This window comes from Phoenix dactylifera, chromosome 1 (assembly GCF_051530095.1).
Source record: "Phoenix dactylifera cultivar Ajwa chromosome 1, Ajwa_hap1_PhDact_Kaust_v1.1, whole genome shotgun sequence".
Classification (NCBI taxonomy): domain Eukaryota; kingdom Viridiplantae; phylum Streptophyta; class Magnoliopsida; order Arecales; family Arecaceae; genus Phoenix; species Phoenix dactylifera.
Genome location: NC_143190.1, coordinates 63,457,306 through 63,475,065, shown reverse-complemented (window position 1 = coordinate 63,475,065; position 17,760 = coordinate 63,457,306). Strand labels below are relative to the sequence as shown.

At 38.3% G+C, this 17,760-nt stretch overlaps 1 long non-coding RNA gene across 2 annotated transcripts; it reads right to left on the bottom strand.

The window, feature by feature from the left end:
- Positions 1-765: 765 nt before the first annotated feature.
- Positions 766-8,989, bottom strand: LOC113463705 (uncharacterized). 2 transcript variants are annotated; one of them, XR_015972369.2, is made up of 2 exons: positions 3,412-8,989; positions 766-2,318 (listed from the first exon to the last, which is right to left on the bottom strand). It is a non-coding gene; the product is annotated as an uncharacterized LOC113463705 (long non-coding RNA). The 2 variants fall into 2 exon arrangements; XR_005507844.3 differs by having other exon boundaries at positions 766-2,257.
- Positions 8,990-17,760: the final 8,771 nt, after the last annotated feature.

Sequence of the window (17,760 nt, the reverse complement as noted above, 5' to 3'; positions counted from 1 at the left end):
GCCTTGTTTGGGTTTATAGGGGAAAAGATACACAAATCCACTTCAAAGTGATATAGTTTCTGGACTTGCTCCTATACCAGTAGTCAGGCGACGAAACCGCACCCGCCCCCTCTTTCTGCCGGCATTCCTGCGCACGCTCCCACAATTCTGACCAGCGAATCCGGGGTTGGATTCCCTCTTCCACGGGTGATGCTACGGAACTAGCCCAACTGCCAGCTAGGGCAATTCGACTGTTCCAGGTAGACTGATCATTCATTGCAATAAGCCTTGCTGATTTCTGGAAGCCACGATGCTATTGGAAACATAAACAATGTGACCCAGTCGAAGCAGGACATGCATGTTAGAGCACCTGAGTTAAATACATAGGAAAAAACATTGCCAAATTCTAAATTCAGACATTTCTCCCATTTGGTGACGGGGTGCAATCAGTGGACTTTAACCAGATATAACTAGCGAGAACATTTATAACAGGGGGGAGTCATTGAAAAGTGGAACAAGAAGGGCCTCTACCACTCTTACACAGCTTGCTTCGGCCTAGTCTTAGTTTGTCTCGATGTTATCATTGACTCCAAATAGAAAAGGGATAACAAAGTCCTTGCCCAGGTGCTTGTGATTGTTTCGGGGCGGTTCCCTGTTGGACCTCATTTTCACTTGGAAAGGGAGGAAGAGGTGTAGGGTGAAGCCCACAATGCCAGCATCTTTCTGCTAGCAGCTGTTGGCACTCATTTCTGCAGCAAAATATGATCCAGAAATCTTTCTTCCAGATGATTGTATTAGTTATTTGGTGATTGGCAAGAACAACAGAAAATTGTTTACCAAATGAAGCACAGAGTGAATATAATTACTAAAATCATTGATTGATTTGTCAAGACATAGCAGTACGACTACTGGTATAGGAGCAAGTCTCGACGCCCTTACGTGCCTTGCCTAAAAAAGCACTATTGCCACGATTAATCGAAAGCCTTGGCCAAATCTCCCCCGTCGCATCCATCGTTTTCAACATCACGGTCCCCTTGTTGTTGACCAACAGGTTTCCAACGCACAGACGAGAGACCTCGAACTCCTCGTTGGTCATGTCCGCAAACTGGTTGAGGCCGAGCTTCTACGTGCTATCGCCGGCTCTATTGACAGATTCGATGTACTCGTAGCTGTCCTGGAAGATTTGGAACCGTCGCTCCCTCTCTGCTGCGTCCTTGTGGACCCGCCCATGGACGCGTTCACCAATAGCACGAGCCGTGGCCCCAGATCTAAGCACGAGCCGTGGCCCATTGATTTGATCCAAAACAAGTTTCAAACTGACCTAACAATATTCAAAGTTATAATGAAGATATTTCCTAAAACATGATGTTATGCCATTTTTAAATTACTTTGCGGCACTCGGTTTCAGGAATCACTTTATTCGACTTTATTCTGATGGTCATGTTGGTCAAGAAAGCTAACCAAGCATAGATAAGCGTATGAAATATAACCCCAAGGAACATGGACCAAGCTACTTCATAGGTGATATAAAATTTATGCTAATAAAATTTAAGCTTAAAGAGAGTTGACGTGTCAATTGAAATTTATGACAGAATATTCCAAAAAATATGTTTTCCTCCTTTCCAAGTACATAATCCATGTAATATACAAGTTTGGATAAAGTTGATTCAAACAACCAGGGCAGAACCACAAACAACCTTTTGGTAGGGCGAAAAAGCATAATGAAGATGCTGAGATCAATAAGTAAAAGTTGGAAGAATAAAGGCAAGAAAATGCCAAAGCGGGGTCAAGAAATACAGAAACAGGATAAAACTCAAAAACATGCACAGAAGTGGTAAACTGAGATTTGGATAATTATCTAAAATTTTCAAGATGATGTCTCGTGTCAAATTGGCCTATAGAACACTGTAAGATCGATTCATAAAAGCTTACAAATCGACTGAAATAATTGAAGTACAAAGCACTGTGAAAGGACACATAATAGTTCCTACAAATTGATACATGTCTGAACATTGTTCGGGCGTTTGAATAAATAACACACAACTATAAAAATTTAAAAAATACACTAAAATGGCAAACATGCACTAAGAGAATCTATGATGCACAAGCCAACAATAATGCATGATGGAGAATATAATTTATATGTAAAGATAAATCCATGATTAGTTATCAAATGGTTCCCTTCCAGTTCACGGCCACCGATCTCATTTTCTTCATAGCTTCGAAAATGGCTTCATAATCAGCATGATATGGCGTATATTTTCCTATCTACTGCATGCTGCATTGCAGTACATAAACATGTTTAATGGCATCATCTCGCACAGGTAAGCCCAAACCCTCTAGAAACAGAAATGATATACTTCAGTAATGAATAAGACAAGTTAATTGTTCCATTATTGATTCAGATGCAACATAATATGTTGTCCTATAAACAGTGCAAGATTATTTGTAATGGCTGGTCAAATATGAACATCCACAGGAACTTGAACATAAAATAAATCTATGGAGTATGACTCATAAGTAGCCAACAAGCTATCACCACCTACCCCAAGGATTAACTTGAGATAGTCTCCCTCTCTCTCTCTCTCTCTCTCACTCACTCTCAATCTCTCACTCACTCACTCACTCTCTGAATTTTGCAGTCAGTGGGCTTCGCAATGGGGGTAGCCCTCTTCCAACTCCCCATTAACCCATAAAACCCTAGTGAAGGAAGGATTCCCAAGTCACTTGGTATAACAACCAAGGACCTGTCAGCTTGGAGAACTGGCACCTTCATTTCTTTGGCATCGAAGGTGCCAATGTTGCTCTTAAAAATAGTAACAAAAGAGGCACAAGCCATTCTGAACTCAGGGCTTTGGATCTTGTCAAATTAATAGAGGAACCCAAGTCCTCATCTCTAATAGCCATTACTATAGGCAATAATTGCAATTAATTTATAGTTGTGCCATGCTAAAGAATCAACCACAATAACCCAGCCTGGCCTATTTAGGGGTTTTATTTTGGAAAAAGAATAATTTAAACCCATTTATATTGACCAAGAGAAGATGATGCTGAGTTTAGCCATTTGAAAACATAAGGCCAAAACAATCCAGCGATCCCACAAAAAGAAGAAAAGAGCATGTTGGATAGGCCGATGCAATAAAGCCAGTGAAAAGCGTGTCCTGGACTCATGCTTGGTGCAGATTTGACCATCCTAATGATGGGCCTCAAACAAACCTTAGTTCCTAGATGTGAGATATATACATGTTGGTAAAATAGATTTTAGCTGAATGATGTCTTCATGAATCTATGATATTCTTATTATCATTTTACATAACACATGTTGCACAAATGACAAATCTCATACAGCAATAACTTCCTCAGCCCCAGGATGAGTAAATATATGAACAAACTGGCAAATACAGCGTGGGCAATCTGAAGATAAGAACTTACAGTTCCTTTAGACTATTATCAGGGTCCCCATAAGTTCGATTTAGAGCATCTGTTACTGCAGTTACAAAGCCAGAAGAAGATAAAGCAGTAGTTTCTCTATAACATCAACCATTTAAGAGAAGTACCTATATACAGCAGAAGTAACATAAAACCTAGAGTGTATATTGTAAAAGATGCTAAATCGGTCAATCTTGTTCACCACTATTCAATAAATAAAAAGCAAAGCAACGTAATCTAACATGGAAGAAAATGTGCTACTTAAACCTTTACTCAAAGTACTATTTATTGAGAAGAATAAGATGACAAAGTGCAAATGTTGTAATTCCTGTGGGGGAAGTTATTATGCAAGTCCAGGTGTGTCCATATTAAATATCACACTGTCTCTATACTGTTCTGATTGGCTCCATGAAACCATAAGCATGGGAAACAAAATAACCTTTCACATGTGACAATTCTTGCCAAGCAATGCATGCCTGTGCTATATGAATAACATAGTTTATTTCAAGTGAATGCAGAAAAGAAAAAAATAATGCCTAATCAACATAACAATACAACACATGCATAAGGGGTCAATAATTATATACAACTGTCCAGTTTTCTCTGTGTCATGACAACTGGTAAGATTTCTCCAGGATACAACAATCAGTAATAACATTGAAATATTTTGAATGATAGGTAGTTAAGCTGTTGGCCTTTTAATTGAATTCACCATCAAGATAGATGAATCCCAACCCAATGAAAGTAACTAGAATCCAACTTTGATAATTTTCAAAAAAAAATCAGATAGATGATAAAGTGGTCCGCACATACAATTTGCTCTCTATATTGGTCTTGAGAGTTCGTCTGTTCAAACTTCAAAAAGTTTGTGCTGATGGTTTTTGCATTGCACATTACACATATAATTGCTTTCTTTTAACTTTTTATCAGTATAAAGATGCTAGAGACTTTATGGAGGGGACCTAAGCCAAGATACTTTTTATTATCAAGCACTAAAAAAATCTGCTCCTACCTCCAGTCATATCTTTCAGAGAGAAACTTCTTCACAAGTAGAACTGAAGTCAATGACATGTCCAATGATGAAACGCTCATAAGTCATTAAGCAAGTCATGGCATTTCCAAGTCAAAACTATGTATTGAACACTCAAATCCCGCTTCCCCTCTTCCCTAATTGTAAGTTATTAGAACGTTCATCATAACCAGATAGTCTAGGGAATCCCAAACAACATGGTCATTTGCTTCTTCATGCAAGATTTCTAAAACATTTCAGGGCGGTCTTATGTCAACAGCCAATACCTTGATGAGGTACCATTTTAATTGGGATTCAATAATATTCCACTACAAGCAGCTCATAATTATATGGCATAGCTTTGGCAATAGCCCGGTAAAATGCTAAGATTTCTGCTAAGTTTCAATAAGTCACACATAGAAAGTTTATCAGCTCAAGTCTTTTACATCCTTAATACATCCTTTTATGGAGATAATAGTGAAAGAGGCATTGGGAAACATCCGTGGTACCAAAAACTTTCAATTGAAATGCAAGCAAGTGATGATATGATTTTTGGGAAAAAATATCCTAACATCTGAAAATTAAGAGCTCGTTATACGCAAATATTCAGCACCTTGGGTATAAATCTCAAAGCAATAGACTCACCAATGCCTGGCAATACCTGGGAGCATCTTAAATATTAGGAAAAGAGAGAACTTTCTCTAAATAAAAGCATCTTATGGAAGACAAGAACTTAACAGAACAATACAAGCAATATCTAGAAGAATATATGATAATGCAAAGAAACAGATAGTGCTGGAAAACGCCTATTCTATCAGAGCTGATGCTGAAATACATTAATTACACTTTCATGATTATAAGTACAGAATACCACTTGAGCACCAGTCTTAGGAAAGGACGGGCATGATTTTCATAATGATAAACAAATAAAATAGATGATAAGAAATAAGTTGAATGCATGGATAAAAAAAATAACTGTTAAATAAAAAAACAAAGAAATAGCATTAATAGTTATTTTTGCAAAGTTTGAATATCAAATCAAACTGAAGCCGTGATACAGTTACCACAAATGAGGTAGCATAAACTGATCCAGAGTTAAAATCTCAGACATCGAGTTTGATGTGGTTGAGTTAATGAAACCAACAACAAATTGAAGGCTTTAGAATCCTAAAAGGTTAGTTAAAGACTTTCTTTGTGATTTTACATTGGTCAAATAATGTGAAAATAGTGTTCTTTAAACCTTCTGCAAAAGCAATGCACACTTAGAAATGTAAAAAACCCACCCCTCTCGGTATTTGCCCCACATTTTGAAATAAGGTTTGCAGAGTCAGCTTGGGTTTCAGCCGAGCCCATAAAGTTTTGTTTTTGGCAGTTCCAATCCAGGTCCCAGATTATTGGACAAGAAAAACGATAGACACAGGAAAAGCAGGGGAGGAAAGAAAGAAAATATAAAAAAAAATCCAAAAAATCATATAGCACATAATTTTAGAGTATTTTGTAACATTTGAAATTTCTGGAAGTACGGGTCCCAATATTTTCAGAACAAACTATCAAGAATTGCAAAAAGGGAAAGAAATCTTATTATAAACCAAAGAAAATGTTAAGCATCATGTTATGCACCAACTTAGAGTATAACATGTTCCATTGTTTGATAAAAATCTGACTGCCTAATATGTTACCCCATAGATCTTAGACAGAAACATTCATACATAAAGTTAAATATTAATATAAATTTGATATGTTGGTTAGCATTATATTAAGTACCAAATACCAAATTATAAATTATAAGCTACAGCATTTGTTAATAAAATTGTAAATAGTTGCGTAATGTTTCAGATTATATTTGCTAATCAAGCTCCGGGGTGTTGAGGTGGGATGGGCATCGGGTGGCAGCAGGGTGTGCATCCTGGATTTCTGGAATAAAACTCTTCCAGTAACTTAAGATATTACAGCAAAGTGAGCAAACTTAAGATATTGCAACAAAGTGAGCAAACTTAAGATATTGCAGCAAAGTGAGCAAACGTACATTCGATCCTAAGAAAATTCTCCTTTGGATAGATTTAACACCTAGAATTTGGTGCTCAAAACAGGCACTGTTATTCATGGTTAGTTTTCACTTGAAACTAGTCTAAAACTGGTCAGTTTTGGCATTAAATCAATACAAAAGAGTTTCAGAGGTCAGATCAGTTTCAAATGTTTTTTGAAGTATAGTTTGATAAACCTGATAACTAATATGGGTCTCTTCCAAAACATCCATCACCTGGTTATTTAACTTGATACCTCGATACACTAAGGTAATCCAAAGTTCATGTAAGAACACCAGGTAGTTAGCCTATTCGATAGACTCAATGGCTGACCTAGCTGATACAATCAGAACCCTTTGTTCTAGGATTATGAAAATACACGTACAAAACAATGCCGATACAATTTTTGACCTGTTGTTTACTATCATTCTAGAAGATCTGATTCCCATGACACAGATACCTAGAAAGATGAGTCAAATGGAAGTGATATTGAACAAAAAAATATGATGCAGGGTGGTACATGGACTTGCATGTTGTAGAGAAACCTAAAGAAATGTGCAGTACAGCAATGTCGGACATCAAAATTGAAAAGCTGACACAAAATACATTTCATAATTAAAACCAACATTGGATCATCCAAAAATGTTTGTAACAGATCAGATCACTGCAAGCTCATAAATGGACATGATCTAGCATAACATAGACACCAATTCTAGTACATCATAAAAAGCATCCAGAATTCCTCATAATGTACAGTGCATGACATTATTGAAAGATGGCATATTAACAAGATCCACTAACGCTGAAAACAGGATAAATTATGAACCATGGCATTACCAATGACAGACAGATGGAAGTGAAAAGAGAGCCCATAGCATTGACAATGCAAGCTACCATACTCAACTGCTCCCAAACTGTAGGGTTAGCATCAGGGAAGACCTACATCTAAGCCAGATGAATTCGGAAGATGTCCGTTTACTGTGCAAGTTGCAGTCGCCTGGCCACCTTCCTTAAGGTCTAACTTCCTATGCGTAGGCCAGCTACTAAATAGGTGACTACTAGGGAACCCTGAAGGGTAGAGTTTGGACTACATTAGGAGATAGCTTGGGCATTACATGGCAGAACAGGATAGTAGGCATATCAGGGGAAGAAATGAATACTGAGTGTCTGATGCTCATCTGCTTATAAGCTAATCTATACAGAATGCAAACTTTAAAAAGAAAAAAAGTTAAAGACATCATGGAAATGTCACAAGCATATGAACATAACGATAAATCATCAAAAGAATAAACAAATTATCAACAGACATGCATAAATTCCTTGTGACTTTTGGATAGGTGTACAACCTATATTGCTTACCATGGAAGCAAAAACTTCTTGATCGAACACAGGTAAGCACAAAGGGTTCACGGCAGTTTCTATCTGTTAAAAGAATTCATCCTCCGGGAACGTGTCATAAAACAGCCTCCTTCTTCCCTTATTCTAGCAGCCCTCGCACCTACTACATCTTGACCATGAAAAACTCATAGTGGTTTTCTGGGAGTTAATGATTGGTTAATCTTGTTTTTCCTCCAAATTAGCAGGTAAGGCCTTAATGTGTCCACAATTTCGTGGCCTCCATTCATCTCTTCATTTCCCAACTGATGACAGAATCAATCATTCTTTCAACAACATCTGATTAAATGCCACATAATAAAAGATTGAGCTGTCAATTTGTTCCTGCGCTGTACATGATGACTCCTTTATGAAGAGCTGCTGCTCTTGGTGGAACTCCTTCTAACATTCGTAAAATTTCCTTTTTCGTTTTTTCAGACAAGAATGCTATTGGCAATCAAGAAAGCATTGCAAGAGCCGAAACTATCTCTTTTTATGGAGTCTCCTCGAAACCTTCGGGTACTTTTTCTGTGTTCGTGGACGATATGCCTATTAGCGATCAAGATCTCTCTGTTTAGATCCTTCTTGCAATTTACCTTTTCCTTTTGGAAAGAGTGACGTTAACAATCAAGAAAGCATCGACGGTGTCATTCTATCTACCTTCACGGATATCCTTAACACCTTCTTGTACTTTACCTTTTTCTTTCTAAAATCAAAAAAACCACCGCAAGACTCGCTCTTTTGGATTTCTATGTTGGAAGCCATCCAAGAATTAAAACAAAAACATGATTGGACCAAGAACACATCTAACTATAAAAAACAGGTGGTATCAAGAAGGCTGTAAACGATCATGAAATCATCGGAAGACATATTCTTTGGAATTGCTGTGTTGGATCCTGATGCAGGAATTGAAGAGATCAGGGTTAGGGCTCGGAGAGAAAGAAGAGACCACACGTGGAGAGGAAGCACCGTTACAATGCCCCGCCGCCATGGGGAGGATAGAGACAGAGGAGGAGGTGACGAAGGGAAAGGGATTGGGGGCGACAAGAAGCGGAGGAGAGGGCTTCGCACCGCCACGGGACCCAAACAGCCATCGGCCATTACTTTGCGCTTCAGCTCTATCTCCTCGTCTCGCAGCTCCGCTCAATCGCAGTCTCCGTTGCCTCTCCTAGCGGGAATAGGACGCCCTCCCCGTGCGTCTTAAATATGTGAGCGAAGATTGGACGGGAGCGTTGTTAATGGGCTCACTTCCAAGCCCTGAGTGGCAGCCCATCATAAGCTTCAATACATGGCTTGGCCCATAAGAAAATTAGTTTTGTACACTACTCTTAGAACCGGAGACTAGTCTAAGGCTCCATTTGATAGAATTATTGACATTAGAGCTTTTAGTAGAGCTTTTTGAAGTAGAACTTTTATATTTATAGTATAATATAATAATAAAGATAAAAAATATTATATTTTCTATAATTATAATATTTTATCATAGATATTTTGGTCCAAAAGAAAAAAGTTATAAATCAAAACAACTTTCTGGCATATGCTAAAAGTGCTTTTCCGAAGAAGTTCCATTTTGAAGCTTTTTCCAAAAAGCTATTTTAGCTTTCTAGCAAAGCTAAAATAGCTTCCCGATTTTTTTATCAAACATCCCTACTCCATTAAAAAGTACCTTTAGAGGAACAGAAAGTGCTTTCTAGCCTACTAAAAACTCTGCCAAACGGGCCTAAGTTGCATGCACACCGATGCTCTATACCATGCCCGAACTTAATGGACCTGCAAAATGCGCTTGTGCCCCATGGTGTGGTGTATATGGAGGATAACTTTTTCTTACGATTCTGGCCCTCGGGTATTATCCCGAGATGAATCTAATCTATGAATTGAGATCGTAGAGAAATATGAAATCTCAAGTCATAACTGGGACCTAATCAATAGGTGGGGAAGAAATTAATAGCCAAAATTTAAACATAATTAAGCAATCCATATGGCCAAAATCACCATTTACAAATCCATAAAGCCAAATTTACGGCTTGCCATGTGCCATATGTTTCCCATAGAGTGGCATATTTCGTGGATCACATAATGAATTGGGTGCTAATTCATAATGTCGTTTGATATTATAAGCCTTGTCTTGGTTTGTAAGGGAAATATATGCAACTCCACTTCAAAGTATCATAGATCCTGGATAAGGGTATGATGGAATTGATTAACTTAATGAATTATAAATCATACCTTGATTCGCTAAATCCATCTTTAATTGCGCTCTGGGCTTTGAAATGCGTGCGCAGTCTCGATCACCGGTGATCTGAACAAAGGTTAGCGAGTAATCTTCTGGAGAGAGAGCACTTAATGCGTGTTTTGAGAAGGGGTCTAACAGGCTATTTATAGCCCTCTCCAGGGACCAAACGCTGCAGGTGGTTACACCCGTGAAGAGTCACCCCCCATCAAGGTAACTCTTCACTGCTGTGAAAATACCGTAATGCCCTTGTGATTATCAAGATTTACAAAATTCAAGGGACACTTGTCAAGATGTGGGTTCTAATTAAACGGGATCAGGGTTTAATTAAACGGGATCCAACATTCTCCCACTTGGACCATATTGACGCCATTTGTCAATGTGGGCCACAACTTGACGGGATCCCAACATTCTCCCATTCGTACCATATTGACAAGTGAAATATCCTTAGTACTTGAATTTTATAATCTGTATACGCGTGTTCTTTCTATCCTGATATCAATTTGGGCAAGCTTTATGTTTGATTACTTTGAGAATAATAATACGAACAATGGCGGAAATAACACCTATTTGATCGGCGTATAACCTTCCATGATCACTATATTACTAAACCATCATAACCAAACCCTTATGAATGAACTTCTCATAAAATTCATTCTTTGGTCACAATTTCTGCTACCATAGTATGCATAAACCATATGAATTCATTAAAGCAGAAAATATAATATATGTGATTTACAACCATCTAAAATGTGCACAATAATACATCAATTAATTTATACAGAAAAGACCCATTTGACCAACATGCTCCTTGTGCAATCCCGGAGCTATTGCTTTGGTCAAAGGATCTGCTAACATAAGCACAGTATTGATGTATTGAACTGAAACTTTATGGTCTTCACATTTTTCCTTTATAACAAGATATTTCACCTCCATGTGCTTATTTCCATTAGATATCTTGTTATTCTTTATTGAGGAAACTGCTGCTAAATTATCACAATATAACTTTATGGGCCGTGAAATAGTGTCCACGATCTGTAGGCCTGCGATAAAGTTCCTCAACCAAATAGCCTGTGTAACTGCATCATAGCATGCTAATAACTCAGCCTCCATTGTTGAAGCAGCTGTCATCTTTTGCTTTGAACTCTTCCACGAGACTGCACCACCAGCTAGTAGAAAGATATAACCTGATGTTGATTTTCTACTATCTGGACATCCCGCAAAGTCTGAGTCTGAGTATCCAACTATCTCCAAAAGATCGGATTTGTTGTATGTGAGCATATGATCTTGAGTTCCTTGAAGATATCTCAATACTTTCTTTGCAGCTCTCCAATGTTCCATTCCTGGATTAGCTTGAAATCTTCCCAGTAATCCCACAACATATGCTATATCAGGTCTGGTACAAACTTGAGCATACATTAAAGTCCCAATTAGTGAAGCATATGGAAAAGCTTTCATATGCTCCCTTTCAATTTCATTCCTCGGAGATTGTGATTGGCTCAACTTTTCACCTTTAGTAATAGGCACTGGGCTTGGTTTGGAATTTTACATACCAAATCTCTCCAACATTTTCTTAATGTAGGCTTTTTGAGATAGACAAACTTTTCCCTTAGATCTATCTCTATGAACCTCAATGCCGATGACATATGAGGCTTCACCCATATCCTTCATATCAAAATTGCTGGAGAGAAATTGCTTAGTCTCTCTAAGCAATGCCAAATCACTGCTAGCAAGCAAAATGTCATCTACATATAGGACTAGAAAAATAAATCGACTCCCACTGATCTTAAGATAAATACATCTATCAACAACATTTTCTACAAAGCCAAATGTGGAAATGACGTTATTGAACTTAAGATACCACTGTCGGGATGATTGCTTGAGTCCATATATAGACTTATTTAGCTTGCAAACTTTTTGACTCTGACCTTCTGAAACAAAACCTTCAGGTTGTTTCATGTAAACTTCTTCCTCTAAATCTCCATTAAGAAATGCAGTTCTCACATCCATTTGGTGCAGCTCTAAGTCAAAATGAGCCACCAAAGCCATAATTATCCTTAAAGAATCCTTCTTTGAAACTGGAGAGAAGGTTTCATGATAATCAATACCCTCCTTTTGAGTAAATCCTTTGGCAACAAGTCTGGCCTTATGTCGCTCTACCTTACCCTTGGAGTCTCTTTTGGTTTTAAAAACCCATTTGCAGCGTACTGCAGTAGCCCCAGGAGGTAGTTCAACAAGATTCCAAACATTGTTTTTAGCCATAGAATCTATCTCATCTTTCATAGCATCTAGCCATTTGGAGGAATTTACTGAATTTATGGCTTGTGAGAAATTTATTGGATCATCTATATTGCCAATGTCATAATCATTTTCTTGAAGGTATACTATATAATCTGGTGGAATTGGAGATCTCCTTACCCTTGATGACCTTCTTAAAGTTGCTTCTTGATCCACTGGTTCTATAGGTGGAGGAGCAACATTCTCAGTGATAACTGGCACAGATTCAAGTGGAACATTAATAGTAGACTCATCCTCCTCCAAATCATTATCAATGATAGGTAGAGGAATCATTGGCTGCTTATTTGAATCTTGCACACCATACGGAGTTTGCTTTTCCTCAAAATTAATTTCTTGAGGTGTTATACTCCCACTGATTTGGTCATTTTCAAGGAATCTAGCATTTCTTGTCTCCACAATCCTCAAAGTATGATTAGGACAATAAAATCTGTATCCCTTGGACTTTTCTGGATAACCAATAAAATAACAACTAATGGTTCTAAAGTCCAACTTTTTCTCTTGTGGGTTGTACACCCTTGCCTCAGCTTGACACCCCCAAATATGTAGATGTCTTAAACTAGGTTTCCTACCTGTCCAAATTTCATAGGGTGTTTTTGAGACAGCTTTAGTAGGAACCCTATTTAGAATATACGCAGCGGTTTTTAAGGCATCACCCCACAGAGAAATTGGGAGAGTTGAGTGACTAATCATACTTCTTACCATCTCCATTAATGTTCGGTTTCTTCTTTCCGCAACTCCATTTTGATCAGGAGTACCAGGCATAGTATATTGTGCAACTATACCTTGCTCTTGAAGAAATCGAGCAAATGGACCTAAATGTTGTCCAGTTTCAGTATACCTACCGTAGTATTCACCACCTCTATCTGATCTCACAACTTTAATCTTTTTATCAAGTTGTAACTCTACCTCTGTTTTGAAAAGCTTAAAGGCATTTAATGCCTCAGCCTTGTCATACAACAAGTAGAGATACCCATAGCGTGAGTAATCATCAATAAAGGTGATAAAATACTTATGACCAGTAAAACATGGGGTCGAAAAGGGCCCACATATATCTGTATGTATGAGATCCAATAAATTTGTACTTCTAATGGCACCTTTCTTAAACTTGTTAGTCTGCTTTCCCTTGATGCAGTCTAAACAAGTTTCAAAATCACCATAGTCAAGAGTTGGTAAAATTCCATCATTTACTAATCTCTTGATTCTTTTTATGGAGATATGGCCTAATCTTCAGTGCCATAACATAGAGGAATTTTCATTTATTAGGCTACGTTTTAATCCATAATGATCTTTATTTTGCAGGGATAAAAGGGATAGCTCAAAGGATGTATCAAGGTCTAATTTGAATAAACCATCCTCTAACAAGCAATTACCAACAACAATATTATTCAAAGAAAGGTTTACAAAAGACCGTCCAAATGAAACGGTATATCCAAAGGAAGTAAGTTTAGAAACAGATATCAAGTTTCTTGAAAATCCAGGTACATAGAAGGTATTTTCTAGATACAAAATATGGCCAGTCTTTAAGGTCAATTTGAACGTTCCAACAGCTTCCACATGTGAACGCATCTTATTTCCCATTATGATGCTTCGCTCACTTTCCGTTGGAATTCTTTTGTTCAACAATCCCTGCAAAGTTTTACATATATGGATAGTAGCACCAGAGTCAATCCACCATGTGTTATGAGGTACATCAATAAAATTTGATTCATAACACACTAAGGAAAGAAAAGTACCTTTCTTTTCGAGCCATTTCTTGTACTTGATGCAGTCCTTTTTCAAATGTCCTTGTTTCTTACAGAAGAAGCACTTTATTTGCCTTTTGTCAGTCACTTTGGCTGACACTTTCATTTTCTTCTTCTTAACAGGAATATGATGACTGGTACTACCGACCTCTTTATGTCCTTTTCCCTTATGAGAGGTGAGATAAACACTCTCTTGCCTCTCTTGTTTTATTCTCTGCTCCTCATCAACACACATGGCTAGAAGTTGATTCATAGTCCATTTTTCTGTATGTGTGTTGTATGAGATCTTAAATGGTGCATACTCCATAGGCAGAGAATTAAGGACAAAGTGTACAAGAAAAGTTTCTGACATGTCTACTTCCAATGATTTTAATTGGGCAGCGATGTCACGTAATTCCATAATATGCTCGCGTATGCCACCATTATCATTATACTTTAAGGAAGCAAACCTTGATATTAAGGTGCTGGCTAGGGCTTTCTTTGAACTCACAAATTGCTCTTCTACTGCTGTTAAGAATTCTCTTGCAGTTTTGCAATCTGGAATTGAGCCCCTTATCTTTCTGGAGATATGATTTTGTATGAGTAAAAGACTTAAGCGGTTTGACCGCTCCCACCTCTCATACAACTTTTTCTCCTCTGGCGTAGTTTCCTCCGTGGGGACAGGTGGCATGTCCTCACGAAGTGCCAGATCAATATCCATGCACCCTAAAGTAAATGTCAGCCTTTCTTTCCATTCCGAGAAATTTGAACCATTAAGTATTGGGATGCATGATATAGATTGTGAAAAAACTGTCGGAAACAAAGCTGCAAAACATATGCTTACTATCAATATGCATGCTATAATTACGCTAAAACCTTATCTAAATCACTAACCCATATTAGCAATTTAGTGAGTAAATCAAAATTAACTTTACATGATTTACCCCTTTACGATAAAACTAATGTATTAAGTATGATATTTAATGAACTTTATATATCTAGTTGAAAAATCCAAAGAATAACAGCCAGATCAGCTCCAGATCGGTGGTGGAGCACTAGGCTCACTTAAGTACCAGCCTTTCTTAGGCACGTATGCCTTTTTGACAAGCTTTTCTTAGACACCGTTATTCAATGGATAAAATTTTACTAGATATTGTTCAATAAAAATGAAGAATTCAAGGCCTTTGGGCAACAAGATTTCATCATAAATATCATACTAATAACATTATTTCATCCCACCATTAACTTTGTATAATGATTTCCCTTTGGGGCCGATTCATTATATATGATGCAACTATTCAATTTCATGAAATGATGATAAAAAGACTCTTTATTGATTAAATTAAACTAAAGCATTCTAAAATTTATGGGATGCTTTGGCTCGTCACCACAAATATGCAAAAATTTAATCATTTATATGTCTTTTCCTACATAAGATGCTTTGGCTCGTCTCATGCATATATCATCCTTTTATCATGAAAAATATGAATAATTTAAACAATCATGTATCATCATAAGAAAGCATATAAATTGTTGATTTATGCAATAAATTTATTACATGGAGTAATACATAATTGTCTAAGTACTGTTCTGTAATGAAACTTTAGCAAAGGGACCACATAAAAATATTTTAGGACCCTTTTGATAATTCAACTTTCGGCTGGGGACCATATATAAATTTCAAAAGCCCTTTTTTCAGAATAACATATTGGCAGGGGTTTAACTGTAAAAGGCCCAATTTAAGCCAAAAGGATTCGGGTTTCGGGTTGCGGGGCGAAGCCCAATAACCCGAAACCTGTTAATCCCTTCACTTTTTTTTTTAAATTAACCGGATTTGGGTTGCGGGTTTAGAAAACCCGAAACCCGTTAATCCAACACTATTCATTTTCTTCCCCAAACGAAAAGAGGAGAAGGGGGCCAACCCCCTTCTCTCCTAAACGACGGCGGCGCAACCGCCACCGCCGGCCGTAGGCGCGGCGGCAGGCCGCGGGGCGGCCACAAGGCGGGGCCGGAGGCCGGGGTCGGCCGCGGAGGCCGCGGGGTTCGGCCGCAGGGTGCGGCCGCAGCCCGCGGTCGCGAGCCGCAGGGGCGTCGGCCGGAGGCCGTGCTGCGGGCGCCGTGGGTGGCGCGGCTGGCGCCGCTGGCAGTGGCCGGGGCCGCTTAGCGGCGGGCCGCAGGCCATGGCGGCCAAATTTTTTTTTTTTTTTTTTCTTTCTTTGCCCGCGGTGGCCATGGCGGCCACGGCGGGTTGCAGCCGATGCCGGCTCGCCGAGGGGCGGGTCGCAGCGGCAGCCGGGGACGGCGGTTGCTGAACGGTGGCCCTGTTGGCCACCGGTTGGGACGGGGAGGGCCGCGACCGAGACCCGCCGCAGCGGCGGCCATGGCAGCGGCTCTCCCTTCCTTGTTTTCTTGTTCCAAAATGGAAGAAGGGGAAAGATGGGAAGAGTTTAGTCCCACATCGCCCAGAAAAAATTCTTTCATATGCGTAAATAACATCAGTGTCCAAAGCACCACTGTCCAGCGAACCAAACGGGTATGATTTATTTTGGAATTCAATCCACCCGCTCTGATACCATTGATGGAATTGATTAACTTAATGAATTATAATTCATACCTTGATTCGCTAAATCCATCTTTAATTGCGCTCTGGGCTTTGAAATGCGTGCGCAGTCTCGATCACCGGTGATCTGAACAAAGGTTAGCGAGTAATCTTCTGGAGAGAGAGCACTTAATGCGTGTTTTGAGAAGGGGTCTAACAGGCTATTTATAGCCCTCTCCAGGAATCAAACGCTGCAGGTGGTTACACCCGTGAAGAGTCACCCTCCATCAAGATAACTCTTCACTGCTGTGAAAATACCGTAATGCCCTTGTGATTATCAAGATTTACAAAATTCAAGGGACACTTGTCAAGATGTGGGTTCTAATTAAACGGGATCAGGGTTTAATTAAACGGGATCCAACAGGGTATCTTTTCTACCTTGCATAGGAAGTTTTGGATGAGCCTCTCATGAAGCTGTGTCATGTTCTGATGTAAAGCCGTTGGCTTTCATAAGAGAAACACTCGATGCTATTTTTTACTTACAAGTCCCTTGACTCAGATTGGAGTGGTAAGGTTCTTAATTCTCAATTTTGAGTGAATGCATCATTTAATCCAAAGTTTGGCAATCTAATTTAGTAACCTCGACAAATGTATAAATCAGTGGTTTGGCAATTCCGCTTAATTGAGTTTCCAAAATCGTCTTTGTAAAATATTTTATCTCAATATTATAATACCTAAAAATATTTAAAAATGTGAATATTATTTAAATTATATGTATACATTATGAATGAATCTATACTTATTTTGATATTACATTATTAAAATATTTTTAATGTATTTTATTTATATTATTTGATTATTTTATGTTGACTTGCAAGTTAATTTGTTTGAGCCATAGAGGCATTTTAGATCATTAAAAATTCGAGAGAGCTTGATTTCTGTACTTCTAAACAATATTTTTTTTTCTTTTTTAGAAAGAGTAAGGAAGACCTAGTCCGCTTGTTTAAACATAGACTATGACCTAACCAATGTATTCACTTCTTTATCAATTTGAAAGCCATTGATATGTATAGAAATTTTTATATGATACTTCTTTTTCCAAATATCAAGATGCATTACAATCTTCATCACACGAAAGACTCTAACATTGGCTTATT